This window comes from Xenopus laevis, chromosome 1S (assembly GCF_017654675.1).
Source record: "Xenopus laevis strain J_2021 chromosome 1S, Xenopus_laevis_v10.1, whole genome shotgun sequence".
NCBI lineage: Eukaryota > Metazoa > Chordata > Amphibia > Anura > Pipidae > Xenopus > Xenopus laevis.
The window spans coordinates 114,852,913-114,872,015 of NC_054372.1; the positions used below are offsets into that span (position 1 = coordinate 114,852,913).

The 19,103-nt window shown below is 37.3% G+C and overlaps 1 protein-coding gene across 47 annotated transcripts in view; it reads left to right on the top strand.

Annotated features, from left to right (window-relative positions):
• Positions 1–1,538: 1,538 nt before the first annotated feature.
• Positions 1,539–19,103, top strand: part of ptprd.S (protein tyrosine phosphatase receptor type D S homeolog) — a 998,444-nt gene continuing 980,879 nt past the window's right edge. For 21 of the 47 annotated variants that reach the window (XM_041574133.1, XM_041574151.1, XM_041574155.1 and 18 more), the window contains exon 1: positions 1,744–2,019. The gene's annotated coding sequence lies outside the window, so the exon portion shown is untranslated. Of the gene's footprint in view, positions 1,720–1,742; positions 2,020–19,103 lie in introns of those variants that run through there. The other 26 variants (XM_041574084.1, XM_041574101.1, XM_041574136.1 and 23 more) reach the window with 5 other exon arrangements.

The following is a 19,103-nucleotide window of genomic DNA, read 5'->3' on the forward strand; positions in this document are numbered from 1 at the left end:
ATAAATATAAACATTTAAAAAACATACATTTGGGGATAATGTGCATACAGACCTTCAAAAATACTGAAGATTATATGTCAGGGTGTCCATGGGAATGATGAGGTTAATGTGCCTACAGAAATATGAAAATTTATAACCTTTAGAATTCCTGGTGATTATATGCTAGTGTGCTTTTTATAGTACTGGGGATTGTGTGCCAATGTGCCTGCAGGAATACTTGTGATCAAACGTAGGTCTGCCTGCATGTGTCTTTGGCATTATTTGAATATGGGCCTACAGGCATATATGTGATTATGGGCCAATGTGCCTTGTGGGATACTGGGCATGAGCATATGTTTCTGCAGAATAACCAGGATTTATGTGCATATGTGTCTACAAGATTACTGGGAATTATGTGTGTATGGACCTTCAGATATATTGAAGATCATATGTCAATGTGCCTGTAGGAATACTAAGACTATCTGAATATGTGGCAGTAGTAATACTAGAGATTATATGCATGTTGGCATACACAAATATGGGCAATTATGTGAACAGGAATATGTTGGATTTTTATGAATATCTGTCCTAGGGATGCTAGGGAATGCTAGGGATTATGTGCTTAAAAGCTGGGTATTTTTGTATCAGTTTGCTTGTTTATACACTTGACAGGTTGAAATTTAGAAACTGTAAATCTGGGCCATTAGCAGACAATTTGCCTTGTGTCTCTTCATTGTTAACAACTGCTGTGGGTCAGAAGGGGGGCCCTGGGCACAACAGAAAACTAACAAACCCCAGTGAGCACAGGCCCCCTCCTTTCCTTTCACAAGCAGGAGGGGGGTCGGGACACTTTACATTCCCACCCCTTCCAAATGCACAAAGGACAGTCCTGTATAACATTGAGACAAAATGTAAAGAGTCTCCTTAGCCCGTGTATGGGTCGGACTGTAGCCTGTGAAGTGACAAGGAACAATGTAAATACTGTGAGGTAACAAGAATGAAGGAATATTCGCATTTGTATTTCAGCCAAACTTCAAAGACTTGTTTGTCGCTTGCAGTATGACTATGTGCCTGCAACTGATCCTCGGGATGTTTCTAGACAGAAAAAACTAAATCCGTAAGAAGGCAAAAAAACAAACAAAAAAAAACACGAGTTAAAAGCATATGTATTCCTGGCGCTATATTAGGTTTCCTCTTGGGGATATCTCTATGGCTGCACTTTTCAAAACACAATAGGGAAAAAAAAATCCTATCATCCGTCTCCATATACTGTAAGTAATTAGATCTAGGCAGAGAATAAGAGGCAGAAGCCAAATGTATATATATATATGCCGATATGGAGTTTATTGACAGGAGAAATTCAGGACCTTGGACAGCTGCCACGCACGCTCCCGTGCTGAGCTGTAAGCGATTCTGATGGGAAACCAAATCCGCCACAGCAGTGCTGATGAATGTGTGAGATAGGGACGCTTCCTCTCACTCCTCTCTCTTCTCACACAACCTGCAGGAGCAGCAACGGCATGTGTTCTTCACGGTGACAGCAATACTGCCTCCCTCTTCCTTTCACTCCCTCTCTATCTCATCTGGGAGGATTCTCTCACTTTTTGTGACTATCCTTCCCAACTCATCCTCTTGCCGAGCCCCCCTCCCTCCTCCTTCACTCGCTCTCCATCCCTCCTCCTCCTTCTCCTCCACTCTCTTTCACTCCCTGGCTTCCAGCATCAGCGGGGGAGAGTGCAGGTAGTGTACATTAAAAGCACTTTCTTTTGCTATTGTGGGGTCCTTGAACGGTGGAAAGGACTCCAAAAAAAACAGACGACCTTACATTTTCCCTCCAAGATCGAGAGAACAATACATGAGGAGATTTACAAATCAAGCCTGAGTCCAGGAGGCTGATTCCCATGTGTTATGTTCTCTTTCTTACAGTTCATACTTTGCCTGGCTTTGTGTGGAATAAAACACCTTTGTCTATCTGTCTGGGAGGGGAGAGAAGAGAAAGACTCCTCTGGGTTTCCAAACACCACGGAACTGGCTGCACTGGTGAGTAGCAAAGAGTTTCTACCTTGCTCCTCTGTAAATGTGACTTGTGATTGGAGTCAGTGCTGTCTGTAGATTTGCAACTAAGAGTGCTTTGTGATGTCCAGGAACTTGTGTTTTTTTGTTGCTGCTACTTACATTAGTGTTAGATCAATGTTCCTAAGTCACAACAGGACTTTCAGTTGGTTCAGAATATATGATGGTTTTTTTCCAGGCTGAAAGTTTGACATTTATAGAGCAGGAAGCAGTGTAAATAATTACAGCACAATTCAAGCACTGAATCACAGCTTTTTTTTTTTTTTCCATCTTCCGTCGTAAACTAAAATAGACTACCAAAATATTGTTATAAACTGATCAATAATCCCTATTGATGCACATTTATTTGCTGAATGTCTTCCAGCAGTGCATAGGGGGGAAAAAAGACAGAGAAATGAGTGTACTGTGTTTGGAGGAATCTGGGGCGGCTAGTCTGGGCCACTCCAGCTCAGCTGTTTTCGAACTACAAGATCCATTGTGTCAGATGATGTCAGGGAATGGTGGGAGTTGTAGTTCAGCGGGAGCTGGAGGACTGCAAGTTGTAGGCATCCACAATTGTCACTGCCAGCTTTTACTTGTCAAATGTTACACGGTGTCTTTATATTAACTTAAGGCTTGTCCAAGAGAGTCATGCCAGGGGCATGTCCATTCAGCATTATAAAATATCAGCGTTTGGCAAGCAGTTTGCCACATTGCATTCATGTTAATATAAACCTTGAAATCATTTGTCAGAACTGTTGGTGGTACAATGGCGATATAGCCATATGGCCAGAGCACCTGGGCTTGGGGGGTGGATAATAGAATGCCTAATAAAGTATCATAACTATTGGATCATTGCATTGCTGCTCCATCCATGTCTGATTATGTTTGCCTTCCTCTGGAAGCAATAGAGCACAAGCAGGAGTTGGTGTCACTGAAGTTACATTACTTTTAATGTACCAGTCAACGTTTGTTAATTAGCACGGTGTCCATATATACTTACCTTTGTTAAGTGTTAACTCTAAATAATTATAATGTAAACAGCCAAGCTATTGATTTCAGTCCAATTAAATTAAATGGTGTGTTACTTTGTTTTCAGAGGGTCTAATCCATTATTTTGGAAGCAAATGGCCTCCTAAAGTTAATAAACATCACAACGATTAGCTTCTATAGGAAAAACATTCATAGTCTTAACTAAATGAGAATGATATTATATATTAATATATTCTATATTCTATATTGTAGATATCTTTTTTACATTATTGTTGCTCAGTGGGCTATTTGGTGTAAAATGTATTTATAGCTTTAAGTTCTTCAATATTTTATATTTAAAGTTTCACATCAGACAAATGCCTTGTTCAGCTCTTCAGCTAGAAGTAACTACATGTGACAGGACAGAGAGTGTTCCCTGTAAGTGCTTTAAAGCCCTTCATTAAATTTTTATCCTTTTTAAATTTAATTCTCCCATCAAAGGGTTATAGACTCACATTTCTTGATTGGACTACTGAGAAAGTTGAGAGATTTTTAGTTTAGAAACTGCAGTTTTATTTAAAAAAAAAATATATGAATAAAGATTTATTGTTGGCGATCATTATAAAAAAAAAAGGAAAAAAGTTAGAGTTTTTTTCCCTTCTTTGTAGAGGCCAATGCCTCTTGTCATATTAATTGCTAGTATATTAGTATATTACATATGAATGCAACCTTATGGCACATGGTTAAACAATTTCACCAAGGCCTATAGGCAAAGCAAGAGTTTGATTATATTAATTTTTGCTCCCTCCACTTTTAGTTCTGATATATGGTGCATGTGAGTAATATTATTACAGTATCATTATAATATGCATTTCTAGCAAACAAGCTCCTCTGGCATTTTAATATTGTATGAATATGACCTAGATTGCTGCCCCCTGCAGTAAGTTTGTTAACTGTTGCCCAGTATTGGACAATTTTGAAAATAGAAGAAGGTTTATTTGGAATACAGCCATTTGCAAGGGGGGAAAAAAAATTAAAATAACATTTTCTTTTTTAATCAGTTGCTTTATGAACTAGAGAGGATAAAGTTGCTTGTATCAGCAGTTCTGTGTTTTATTATGCAATTGTTCTTGTTATTCAGATCAGATAATGGCCCGATGAAATACATAAGCAGTCTTTGGGGAATGAATGATTAATTCTTCTAACGTGGTGCTTACTATAGGAATTCTTACTAATAAGGTATACCTGTATTCACTTACAGTTGCAGTTGAGGGGAAGGCAAATATGCTGGTCTATTCGTTTATACTTACCGTGCAGAAATCTGCTATAAAAACAACATATGTTGATGACAAAAGCATATTACTGTTGGATTTTTTCCCTTTATAATGTTGTTTGTTAAAACTACAGATTTGAATAGCTGAATCCAATTGATGCATTGTGACTGCATTTGCTTGCTCCCATTAAAATGCTGCCCTGTATAAACTTAGCAAGAACATTAGTAAACAGTGTTCTCATATCCTGTTTACAGATGATGTTGCTTCATTCATGTAGATGCAAATACTACCTTTTTTATGTTATCGTTTTACTATTTATTTTACAACGTAAATGCATTTTTATCCTACGACTTGATTATATATTTATCCTTCACCCAAGTTCTTTTGCCTGCAGTTCATGGAGACACATTATGAACAAACTGCCTATATAGAAATACAATTATGTTATTGAGGAATTGATATGAGTGGTTTTGAAACAATTTATGGAGAGGTAACATATTTCCTATATCAATTTTAGCAGTTGCTGAATAAGGTAATTACCTTCATTGGCATGTCTTTGTCCTAATACACCTATTTATCAACAATGGCAAATCAAAGCACTGTTTATACATCCCTTTACCAAGTTGATTTAATGGTCTGTATAGCGACCATATCATCAATCCCGCTTATGTTTTTTTTTAGACCACATGCAGGATTGTAACAGCTCATACAAATTTCTCTATTCTGCAGAAATAAAATCACCATGGGAAAGAACAGTATGTAGGAAACTGCCAGTGTTTTATTATTGGAACTTTTAAAAGTTTATGCAAGCAAGCAAGTATTGTAGTGTACAATTGATAAAGGCGGAATAGGAAGGTCAGGCTTACATATTCCCATACATTTTATGTCTAGCAAACAGTATGATCGCACACAGTCACGGGTATGCTTTACATACACATGTGTACACAGAAACACAAGCAAGCAAACCAAAAAAAAAAAGAAAACCCCACACCCATACAACATAATACTTTGTTTGCTAATTTTCCTCTGTTTATAGAGCTGGAAGAATAGAGAGATGTTTAACCCTTTCCCTCCCGTAGGATCCTAATGTAAAACACATGACGCCTAAAAGATGAAATATTTTTTATTTTGCAAAATAGAATCCAATATGTCGCCACATTGTTTGCATTTATGCCTGCACCATAGATTCCACAGCAGGCGGCACACAAAGTGTTAAATTATATAATGCTTCCCCTTGTAGAATGGCTTTTATAAATGCAACATACATCTACGCATTGTTTACATTAAATGCTCCCTTTAGATCAGAACATTAATAATACATTTTTTTTCCAATGCAAAAAATGGGGTTCACCAGATCCAGAATTCTACATTATGCATTTGTCTCGTGGTTAAACACTTTTCTCTTACAACACTGTAAGGCAGATTTACTAAGCTCGAGTGAATTTTCGAAGTTAAAAAAGTTCAAATTTCAAAGTAATTTTTTTGGATACTTCGACCATCGAATAGGATACTACGACTTTGTATTTATTTCTTCGTTTCGAAGTGAAAATCGTTTGAATATTCGACCATTCGATAATCGAAGTACTGTCTCTTTATAAAAAAACTTTTACTTCATACTTTGCCAAATTAAAGCTACCGAAGTGCAATGTTAGCCTATGGGGACCATCCACAGCACTTTTCTAAGTTTTTGCACATTGAATAGAAATCCTTCGATCGATCGCTAAAAATCCTTCGAATCGTTCGATTCAAACTATTTAATCAATCAAACGATTTCTATTCGATCGAATACGCTAAAAATCCCTCGACTTCGATATTCGAAGTCGAAGGATTTCAATTCGAGGGTCGAATTTCGAAGTTTTTTTTACTTCGAAATTCAACCCTTAGTAAATCAGCCCCTGTTTGATGGTGCTGGTCTGAGAAGGGCCTTATTCTCAAGGATTGTTTAGATAATTATTCAACCTACAACTACTATAATCAATAGGATACACAATATTTTCCATGTATATTGATCACTAAACATATTCCAATAACGAGATGAACACACTTGCAGGCTGTCATATCATTTCTTTCTTTTTTTTCAAATGGTGAAAAACACTTGGCACAGTTAAATGTTCTAAACACACATTCGACTAATGTGATGATTTATTGTAAGCATGTAGCTTTCTGGTGCAAGTTATTGAGAATAACTCTGCCTACATCTGTCTTATTTATTTTACAATTCTAATGTTACTTTATGAGTAATATATCAGTACCAAACTTGCCAATAAGTACTATAAAAGCACCTGTTATGTAAACCCTGGGGTATATTGGTACACATGGTAAATTATGGGAAAATGGGTTATAGATACATTGTGCGTTTGAGAGATCAGTGTTATATTTCAAAAAATGTATTGGATAGCCAAAAAAATCCATAACTGCCTAGGGCTACAGTCTGTCTTATAAGTTGGGATGAAAGTTTGTAGAAATATGACCCAAAATAGTCAGTTGCATTATAACAAAACATATTTCCATGCAGTAGGACAATCATCAGATATACTCCATGATTGTTGGATGGATTATATTAAAATAGGGTGTCATATAAAGAAATTTGGGCCTGGACTAGAGCCAATGCAGACGTCTTGAGGGACTGCAACCAGCCAATGGCCTTCAGAAATTGGTTCACAAACTGGTTTATATAACATATGCCAAAGACAGGCAACATTAACACTCCAGTTATGTCTTAACTTAGACCGTGTAAACTGAAAGAGATCTGGAGGCTTCAGTGTGCCAATCCTGTCTGCATTTTATCTTAGGTTATTTAGGAACTGATGTTGTATTATACCCTAGATCAGGCCTCTATTCTCAGTCCACCATGCATTTCCTAGTATTTACACAAGTGCATTGAAAAGTTGCTGCACATTATACATAGAAACATAGTAATTAGGTTGACAAAAGACACATGTCCATCAAGTTCAACTTTTGAACTCTATTTTAACCTGCCTAACTGTTAGTTGATCCAGAATAAGGCAAAACCCTGGACCCTCTTTAATTTAATAATATCCTGTTTGAGTGATGGAGACCAAAACTGTACGGCATATTCTAGATGGGGCCTTACCAATGCTCTATAAAGTGGAAGAATGACCCCCTCCCTCCTATGCCCCTTTTGATACAGCTCAAGACCTTATTTGCCCTTGATGCTGCTGACTGGTATTGCTTGCTACAGCCAAGTTTATTATCTACAAGGACTCCAAGATCTTTTTCCATAATGGATTTGCCTAGTGCAGACCGATTAAGGGCTTGTATATTTTTACATCCCAGGTGCATGACTTTACATTTATCAACATTGAATCTCATTTGCCACTTAGCTGTCCAGATTGCCAGTTTGCAAGGATGCCACATCCTGGCAATTATTGGGCTGAATGGTTTTGTGTCATCTGCAAACACTGATACATTACTTTTAATACCCTCCCCTAAGTCATTAATGAACAAGTTAAATAAAAGTGGACCCAATACCGAGGCCCTGAGGGACCCCACTAAGAACCTTACTCCAAGCAGAGAATGTACCATTAACAAACACCCTCTGTACCCGATCCTGTAGCCAGTTTCCTATCCACGTGCAAACGAATTCATTAAGCCCAACAGACCTTAGTTCAGAAAGCAGTCGTTTGTGGGGCACGGTATCAAGCGCTTTGGCAAAATCCAAATGGATCACATCTACTGCCCCCCCACTAGCCAGCATCTTACTTACCTCATCATAAAAAGCAATCAAATTTGTCTGACATGACCTATCCTTTCTAAAGCCATGCTGATTGCTGCCCATAATGCCATTCACTAGGACAAAATTTTGAATGTGATCCCTTAGCCTTCAAATAATTTGCTGTTCTGTCCTCATTACGTGTTACCCTGGGGTAGTGTGTAGCTTGACATGCAGCTAGTCTCCTTCCTTCATTAATCCATTGACACGGGATATTGAGCTTCAGTTTTATTAACAAAGGGGAAGGTGTAAAACTAGGAGAGATATAAAATGACAGCGCTTAGTAAGCTACAATATAACATAATATATATAAATACATAAAAACTGTATAGTAGATGTAAACTAAAAGGGGTGAGAGGCATCTGTATAATATAGGGTCTGTACCTGGGCAGGAACAGAAATAGAAGTGTTATGAGGTGACTGCATATACAGATGCAGCCACTTTGGTTTGTCTTTTTGACACAGAGGTTAAATGCATTAAATGAGTTAAGATGACTTTAAATAACACAGTTTCTTCAATTAACCCTGAGTCATGACGCATTTAACTCACAAATCCATGTGGCTTCATCTGTATAAACTGTTATAAACTTGCATACGATTACAAAACAGATAAATAAACATCTGCCTTTATAGATCAGGCTTGGGATAGAGTAATACATGTACCTACTAACGTTGCTACTACAAGGCTGGAAGGGGTATTATTGCTATGGATAGTGATGTGCTAGCTGTGTACACTTTGAAGATGGCAACTAGAGTGATCAGATTGAGATTGAGCTGAGCCATCAGTGCAGTTATAAAGTGAGCCTGGAAATTCAGACTCCTCTATTGTATACACTGATGAAAAGAACTGATTTAGCACATTTGCCTTTTCTGTATCAAGTTTATAAACTTGTTCCCATTAACTGATCTGGCAGTACTGTTGCTCCAGTCAATATCTGGGTAATTAAAATCCCCTATTATCACTATTTTACCCAAACTAGCAGCCTTTTCTATTTGATCAGGAGATTATACCCTTCCTCCTCACTTACATTAGGGATCTATAGCATACCCCTACAATTAATTTGCTGGGCTCTTTACAATTAGTGAAGAACTCCACCCATAAGACTTCTGCCCCCTCATTTTCTAACATAACCTCCTCCTTTATATAAGCTTTTAAATCCTGCCTAACATACAGACATACCCCTCCTTCTTTTCTATTACATCCGTCCCTCCAAAACAAAATATATAGCCTCTGATATTAACTGTCATATGCATTTATGCACTCATTATAATGCAAGTATTGAATTAAGCAACAATACAGTATGTCAACACATGTTAACCTCTATACAGTATATAGCCTTGTGAATGTTATACAAATAAGTACTCCACTGATTTGCTTTGAAACAATACATTTGCTTTGTCTTTATCTTCATGCAGTAGAACACTAACTTTTTGTTTTGCCACACACTAGAACTCCTTAGGCATTTCTGTAGACTACACTTGGCAAGGACACACAACTGGTTGTTGCCTGCTATAAAGTTAAAACAATCCTTCCTGACTTGCTCTAAGAGTTAATATTAGCAACCTTATATTTTCTCACTTGCTGGAAAGGCCTCCAACCCTTCCAGTGCAACCATTTCAGGAAGAGAATTTCACAACTTCACTGCTCTCATTAATAAAAAAAACGTTTTACATTTTAATATGAAGCCTTATTTTTTCTAATTTAGTGGGATTCTTTTGTGTCCTTTATGTGAAAAAGATCACTGTAGGGTCATCATATACACAGTTATTACAGCAACTCTTGTGAGACCTTCCACACCCTTACTGATCTTTATTTCCTTAATATCCTTTTTGAGTACTAGACACCAAAACTGCACAGCATATTCTAGATGGGCCCTTATTGGTCATTTCTTTTTTGTAAAGAGAATGGAATTACCCCATTACAGGCACTATATCCTCCTTTTCAATATAGGACTAAACCTTAATGTTCTTTGATGCCACTGACTAGCTTTGCTGACAACAACTAAGTTTATTATTTACATCTACCTATAGGTAGGTTTCCATAGAGTGTATTAGTCCCAATAGGGTTGTAACTGACCTGCATACTTTTAAATCTCAAGGGCATGACCTGACATTTATCAGCACTGAATCTCATCGGTCCAGATCACCAGTTTGAAAGCCACGGTGACATACAGATGCAGCCACTTTGGTTTGTCTGTTTGACACAGAATAACTAAACACAGATATCCCATTTATCTCATTTAACACAGAAAACTGTGTCACAACATCCCATCTAATTAAAGCATTCACCATTGTGAACAATGGTGCTTTGGTATGCTAATGAAAAGGTTAAATGCATTAAATGAGTTAAGATGACTTTAGATAACCCAGTTTCTTCAATTAACCATGAGTCATGACGCATTTAACTCACAAATCCAAGTGGCTTCATCTGTAAATAGGATTGATGCATTTATTCTGCATAATTTTGTGTCATCATCAATAGCCACCCCTAAGTTATTAAGAGCTGTAAAAATAATGGACACAGTGCAGAGCCATGTGGTGCATCAGTTACAACCCTAGTCCAAATAGAGAATTAAATAATAACAGCCAGTGTATGTGCAAAGTGTTTTGGCCAGATTTCTATCCATGTATAATGAGCAAATGGTAATTTGGCACTGTGGCACTATAGCAAAAACTGGAACAAAATTTATTAGATCACACCTACTATAAAACTACTGTCCAGCTTTCTACTTACTACTGACAGGAACACAGGTTTCATGTAAACCAAAGATTGAACTCAATGGTTTTTTTTCAACCTACATTACTATGTTTAATTACTAAATTATGAAATATGATATATTCTTCAGGACATTAGAAGAGGGTGCATCCCTTAGTGTTCATGCAGAAAGCACTTCTGTCTGGGGTCTGGTTGCTCTTTGCACCTCACACTAAAAGAAGGCAGGGTCTAAAGTGCATAAAAAAAGGCAAATTGCACCAGTTTTCTGCACTCAGTACCCTGCCGTCCAAGTTTAAAGCTTACAGTCCATACTGAGACCAAAGAACCCTGAATTTGAGAAAATTCTAAGTGTCGGTTTGGATAAAACTGACTAAGCTCTGTGAATTTTTCATGTCTATCTGGTCCTGAAGCCTTGTTCATTGTAACATTTCTTACGTTTAAGTACCAAATCCTGTATTGCTGAACATTTGTTTGGTTAAGCCAAACAAAAGTGCTTTTGTTTTAAAGTGTTCAAGTACTCTAACACACACCTTTTTACTGACATACTTTAGCATTTTGGGTGCTGTGGTTTTGCAAACAGTTTATTGTTTTCTAATTTTTGTTCTCTTTATTGCTACTTTAAAACAGTTGTACTGTTTATCAGTCCAAAATGATGTTTCCCCTCTTGCTTATATGTTTAAAATAGTTTCTTCTCACTCTTCTTAATGTATTAACATCACTGAGGAGCATGATGATACATGATCTGATGTGGCTTGCTCCATTTAGGATCTGGCCCTGCTGCAGTTTGTGACTGGAAGGATTGGCAATTATAGAATGCATGCACACTGACTTCCAATCCAAGTGGAAGTCAGTAATATAGGACTCTGTATCTATTGAGGAATTGCAGTTGAGGAACCATCAATGTTTACCATTGTTTCAGCTAAAACTTGTCTCTGCTGATAATGTAGTTCATAAACAGTCAGTAAGGTATGAAGGCAAGTCCACTGTGCAGACTACAATGCATGTTTTACCCATAATGCAGCACTCTTAACTCTGAACACCCCTAAATACCCTGAAAATAACACTCCCTTAAGGCAGGTGTTAATTCCGTAGCACACTTGTATCCCTTTGCCTTGCACTTTACACCCCCCAACTTATCTAGAAAAGAAGTCACAACTGTCATTTTTTACGCAAGACACAAGTTTAAAGCAATTTGAATGTGCAGCTCATAATACAAAATATGTGCATCATATACACTACAAAAACTATAAATAGGGATAATTCTAAATGAAAGTTACATTACATCTTCGAATGTCCATTAACCACAAATTAAATACCCCACGTGTTCGTTGGTACAAAGTGTATTGCAGAGTTCATATATATATTATTTATTTACTGTTCAAAGACAGACCGCATGAGACAATAGAAGTTATTTATTTATTTAGTTTACCCTGATACAGTGACCATTGCATTAAAGTTTAAATAGCCTATAAAGTGTACACTGCTTGTCTACTGTATGCACTAAATTGTCCTTCAAAAAGAGTCTGTTAGAACTTATTGGGCACTCAGTGATAAAAAGAAGCATTGCTGAGTGTTCAATAGTGAGAGATGGATTTTTTTTAGAGCTTTTAGGTATATAAAAAAGGCACACTAAATATAATTTTGCCTGTCCAATACATTTGTACCAACGCTCTCTGTAGTAATTATGCCAATATTTTTTCTGTGCATGTGCCGTCTGTTGCATTTCCTGGAACATTTCTACTGTATGTCAGTCTGGAACTCAGATATTTATATAATGAAAATAGATACTTTCTAAAACGGCACAGCTCCTTTTAAGAGGGGAGGTGATTTGCTAACTAACCTTCATATTTGCTGACCAGATATTCTGCTGCACTGTGAAGAGCCCTAACAAGGGTGAAAACTAGTCTGCAGATGGATCTGACTCAGCATTTGTCCTGACTGTGCTTCGAATCTCTTTATATTTACATTGTCTAATATCCGTTTCATATACAAAGGGAAAAGCACAATGTGACAATGGCAGCAAATCAGTCATTTTGCTTATAAGTGCATGTAAAAGTATTAATAAACTGCAGGGTAGCAAAACCATAAAAAAACACGTTACATATGTCACAAGGGAGGAGAGGATTAATACTGGCTTAATGCAACACACATGATTTGCTGATGCCATCTCTTCTATTGAGAATATCTTGTTCTGGGCCTGATATACCTATATGTGTGTGTGTATATGCATTTCATTTGAATTGCTTGCCAAACTATTCCACTATAGAATAAGTTAACCCCTGTTCCCATTCACTGTTGTGCAAGGATTCTTTAGTAATAATGCATGTGGTATAGGCACAAGTAACTATGGGAATAAGTATAGAATCCAAATAAATCTAAACACCTCAGAAAAAAAATAGTTCAGACTGACACTGACTTATGGGATATAAATCTACATTTGAAGTGTTGCCAAGATGAATATTCTAAGCATATACACCCTCAACTTGTTGACATTTTGTAACAATACTCTTTTAATTGTATAAACCTGTAGGGGCCCATAGGGGGTTATTCTGCCTCTATGGCTTTAAGGCCCCACCCTTTGCTCACTATTATTGTCCAAGAGGTGATATGACAACTTCCTGCCACACTGCACTATAGTGTGTGTAAGGAGTGGCCTCTTCCTCTTTGGCTGCTGGATGCTGATCCAGCTGGGTGTGCCCAGGGGAGCTTGAGTACAGAAGGCCCAGAAAGTCATGTGTCCAAGTCGGGGACCAGGCAACCCCATGAATGAGGAAAAGAAAGTCACAGGTGAGCTCCCAGTACTTGTACACTCTAGGGGGCAAATTCACTAAGAATCGAAGTTGCGCCAGGCGCAACTTCGCCGCTCTTCGCCGCACTTCCACGCACTTCGCCAGGCGAATTTTCGCCAGCGCTTTGCAAATTCACTAAAATCCAAAGTTGCGCACAGGGGTAGCGTAAGTTTGCGAAGTTGCGCTAGCGTTGATTCGCTATATAAAGCGAAGTTGCGCTAGCGAAGGCTAATTTGCATACGGCGCGAAATTCAAATTTCAATGGAGGAACACGTATCTGCACTACAAATGCCTAGAAAACCTTCAAATCAGAAAATAAAAATTTTATTCTGCCCTACACATGTGCCCACTATCTAGGTAAGTTGCCATGAGTCAGGAAATGTAGGGGGGAGGAAGGGGAGCCCCAAAAAATTTTCGATCTTTTTCAGCCTATCAGCCATCATGTAGAAAACACGCCAGCGTTTTTTGGGACTTAGAAAAATTTTTGACTTTTTTTGAAACAATCCCTATCTACTCTATTGCGCTTCGCCAGGTCTGAGGTGGCGAAGGAAGTCTAGCGTAAAAGGTAGCGTTCGCTACACTGCGCAAGTTAGTGAATTTGCGTAGTTTCGTCGCTAGCGAAGATTCGCCTGGCGTAAGGTTGCGAAGTAACACTAGCGAAACTACGCCAGCGTTCGTTAGTGAATTTGCGCAGTAGCGAAAATGCCAAACGCTAGCAAATTAACGCTAGCGTTCAGCGCTTCGTGCGTTAGTGAATTTGCCCCTAGGAGTGTAAGATAGTCAGGATTGAGCTAAAATGAGCAGTGCTGAGCTCCAACGCAGGAGTGATAGATTGGAGGTATCTCTCCCAGGCCATATTGCCTGTAGTATCGGGATCCCAGCGGAGAGGGAATCAGGAGAGATGATTGCCCTCAGGTTGATCCAGAGACCACTACCGGAATATGTTGCAGAGTTGAAGTGGGATACCTGCCAAGTCTGTCCTAAGGGAGTGCCAGCATGTGTAAAGCTGCATGTGATGTGCCTGTGCCTTTTTCCTCTAACCACTGGATGTGAGTAAACCTGGGGACATTGTCTATGACTAATAAACAGTTCTTTCTTTGCATCATAAGAACCTCCTGGCGCCCAATCATTTTTGTATGCACAGTAGTCTGTGTGTTGTAGTTGCACTACACCTTAAAGGCATAGCTTCCACTTAGCGATCCTGCAGAGAGAGTCCAAATGTAACCCATGCGCCTACCTTAGCTGGACATTAACTATCTGTGGTGTGTGTTACACAAACCTTTTCTTTTTTATGAAACACAAAACACTGCTTGTGGATGTTATTTCCACTTATAAAAGAATAAGATAGATCTGTTTATCCTACAAAGGACATCTTAGCGTTCACTTATCTATGTTAATTTCTGTTTGGTATCCATCCCTGACATATCCCTGACTCAACTGAAAACACTGATTGTTTTCTCCTGCTTTGTTCTACGCATTTGTATTTATTGACATTAACAATTGGCGTTGTTGTTATTAAAATATTATTTTCTTTCACTAAGTCACTAATAGAAAATGTGTGAATTCTTGCTTGTGTGTCTGTGTGCATGTTTAAGTGCCTGTAGGCATGTGTGGATGTGTGGTATAAACATAATGGCAGTATTGTGTCAAATATATTAAGCCAAATCATGGATAAAAATGATCTATAAATATATCCACTCCAGATTGTAAGTGAGACAGCTGGGGAAGTTGAAGCATTCTCATTTTTGCACATGTAGATTCTGTAACATGCTTGGCTCTGGATAATAATTCTAGTAGCTTCACAAAGCATTTGATCTGTCTCCTACCTCAGATAGTTTGGGTAGAAATAAGTTCTGTTCTGAGACTTAATCCTGAGGCTGTCAGTGGAAAACTGCCAACTAATTGACACATCACAGAGTAGGAATCTTGTCAAAGCAAGGATCTTTCAAAAGATGTTGGGGGTGGGGATTTTTTTTTTCGCAATGCTGTTGTATTACATTCAAATTAATGTCAAAAGATACTCCCTATTTTCAGCGCAGTCAGCTGTCTCACAAAAGATCTACACAGTATGCCTTTGGTGTAACCATTTCATTGGGCTAAAGGAACAGACATTTTGCAGTAGTTTGTCATTATTTGCTGCCTTGAACACTTGTAGCCATTAAATATATTTTGCATAAAAAGGTAATGGAGACAAAGTTACTTCACCATTTGTTTGCATGGCTTGATGCATGATTTTAATCTAACCTCTGGTCAGGGCCCCATTGGGACATAACAAAGTTTTAAATATATGAAAACATTGTAGTTAGTTTGAAAAGTTGTATAAATTTGACAGACTACAAATTAAAATTAGTGATGGGCGAATTTATTCGGCAGGCGCAAATTTGCAGCGAATTTGCGCGATTCGACACCGGTGAATAAATTCTCAAAATGGCCGCGAAAATTCACCAGCATCGAAAAACGGACGCCGGTGTCAAAAATGGACGCCGGCGTAAAAGAAAACGGACGCCGGCGCCGTTTTGTGGATTTTTCGCAGTTTCAAGAATTTCATGAGAAATTAACAAATTTTTCGCCGAACCGAAACACTGCAAATTTGTCCATCACTAATTAAAATTCATCCTTGATTCTTAACCTGGCAGCCTCTGACCTCTCAGATCTAGAATTAGGAAATAAATGTGTTAGCCTCTCTTTTAAACCTATACATGTTAATGAACCCACTTTCCTAGGTAGGTAGTTTAGTATTCATGATTACTACCTATCACAGCAAAAGGCTTAGAAGTTACACAAAGTTACATTAAACTAAAATAGTATAAAGCAAATAGTATTATACTAGTATTAAACTAGTATACTGTATTCAAAACAACACAATTATAAAAGCTTTGAAAAATATACTGAACATTTCTAAATGTATTACATCTGGTTACATGGAGTTCAAATTAGTGCAATCATATGCATTCTTAAATGACAATGTTTTTTGGTGATAATATTTACAACATGGGTTTTGGTTTCTGATCAAAAGGTATCTTTTGTTATGCTCTCTTTTCTCAAAGTTTCATTGTTGCTATACAGTATCAAACGCTATATTGGGCATGTGTCATTTTCTTTTGTGATGTCTCTTAACAAACGACAGTATATCAGATGAGTTTCAGGAATGGAAAAGATTGAAGCACAAAAAGTAACTTTTTGTAGGGTAGCTACACGAGTAAGAAGAGAGACCAAATACTGTTTTGTCCTGCAATCAGTGATGTCAAGATATCTTTGTTATTTCAGATACAATGGATATAATTTACTTCTGGATCTGTGAGATTTCTGAAACTTTAAAAGATAAATCCTCTGGCTCATCCATGGGTCAGTAAGCATGGCGATGAAACCCTGTTACAAAACATTACATTACATTGTTAGTGAATGGAAAGATACTTTTTTGAAGTTTTGTAATTAAATTAAAACATCTAGAAAAGAGATTAAGGTAAAAAATGTTGGTGAACACAATGCTTTTAAAAATGCAGTACAGGTATGATTTAAAATCTCAGGCAAAACAAGTTAATTTATGAAGATTATCATTTAGTTATTGTTACAGATTGAGGTATGTGTTTTTAAGCCTGCCTCGTCCTATTGTTGACAATGGGTTTAAGTCTTTCTAGAAGCAGAATTAAATTCACACATGGATTTTTAAATCACATTAGTGCATTGTAATCTTTTATCTATGTTGTATTAACTGAGATTCCACAAACCTAGGAGGGAATGCAATTGAATAATAATTCATAGCATTAGCCACACTTCCTATAGGACGGGATAAAAGGTTTAGCATCTCTATAACAGTGATGTATGTAATAAATTTGTCCCCATTTGCTCCCCATCTTGGATTTGAGGTGTATCTGTTATATAACCTGGGGCTGACTAATTATTAAATGATGATGCTAATCACAATGGCTACAGAGCTGCCATGTACTAATAATCAGGATTTCTTTGATTAAATGTTTATTGTATTATAAGCCTTACATAGTGCATTGATCACTGGCATGACAAACCTCTTTGCTGCCAAAATGTGGCCAACTCAATGTCCCCTCCCACTTAATTTATTCCCAATAGAGAGAAAAAGAGCTTCCTGAACTATAAGAGCCAAAATCGTAATTTCAACTAATTTTCATTGTTACCAGGAGTGGCATTTTGTAAAACCCGTGGTAACTTGTAGCTGCCACCTGAGGATGGGTTCAATGCCTGGCATTGGTCCCTAAGCTCAGTAACTGATAGCAGCACAGAGCATGTGCAGTGAATCAGCAGAATAAGGGATGCTATGGAGGCACAGATCTTCACTGCTAATTGGTTGTGGTTGCCTTGGACTGGAACAGAAGCCCAAACCATAACGAGTAGCATCTCTACCATACTTTTTTAGATATGTTTTAGTTCTCCTTTATTTATGACCTTATCCTGTATAAATATAGGCTGTTGTCATCTTTTGAGCACCCCCCTCTCACACAGCTATTAAGGTTGCCAGAACATATATTGACATAAAATGTGTAAGCAGGTTTAAATTAAATTGAATTTAGCTTTTGTAATCAGAATTATTTGTGTTGTTGAAATTTTTTATGCTTTTTATAGCATTGTCCAAAGCACAATTCTTCGATCCATTAAAAAGTAATGATAATGAAAAGCTAACAATACCTTACACTGATATTTCTTTTTATATATTGGAAACTTGCCTCTGCAATTTAATCTGTATTTACTGTATGTGGTTAAAACGGTGGATCAGGTGGTATATAAATGTCAGGATGTGAAGAAAGATTGTAATTGGATATTGCTACTTAAATTTCCCGGTTGGGGGTTGTAAATAAAAAGAAATAACACTATTTGACAGATTTTAAGATTCTGTAAATATCATTATTTGTTGGAGCAAAAAAAAAAAAAAACATTTAAAACCATCCTATAATAAGATTGCTGGGACTTATAACCTGACACAAGCCCCAGAATAACATTTAAAATTCTTGATTATACTTTTTACTACTAAATTCTCTCAGTGGAGGCTGGAATAGAGGCTGGCTTCCATACAAAGAAAAAAAGCAAGTATATTATAAAACAGGGTTAAAATATGACCACGTTTTCGATGATCATATGCTATGGGTCAATAAAGAACAGAAATAAACTCTGTTATTCCAAAACCCTTATAAACAGGGTGTTAGAGCTGCTTAACTTCCTTTGGCATTATAAACAAACTCCAGCCTTTGCTAATGGTCAGCCTTTAAGCAACTCATTCTCATTGAACTGGTAATAAATTTTATTAGCTTCTCCTCTCTTTGGTAGGACCAGGAAGTGCTGAAGCTAAACTGGTTTCATTTTCAAGCAAAAAAAAATGTTGGTCTATCCCATAATCCACTGTAAAGTGTTTTGTGAGAAAAAGGACAGCAAGCTCTTATTGCTACTACTTGAATCAAATTAAATAAAACTAAGATTATAGTTTGACAATCTTACTGTAAACTAAGAAGGAGATGCATTAAAGCTCAGATTGGGATACACATTTAATAACCTTTTCCCAACCTTTCCGGAAAATGTATGTTATTTTTAACCAAAATCACTAGAATTTATTTTAGCATGAC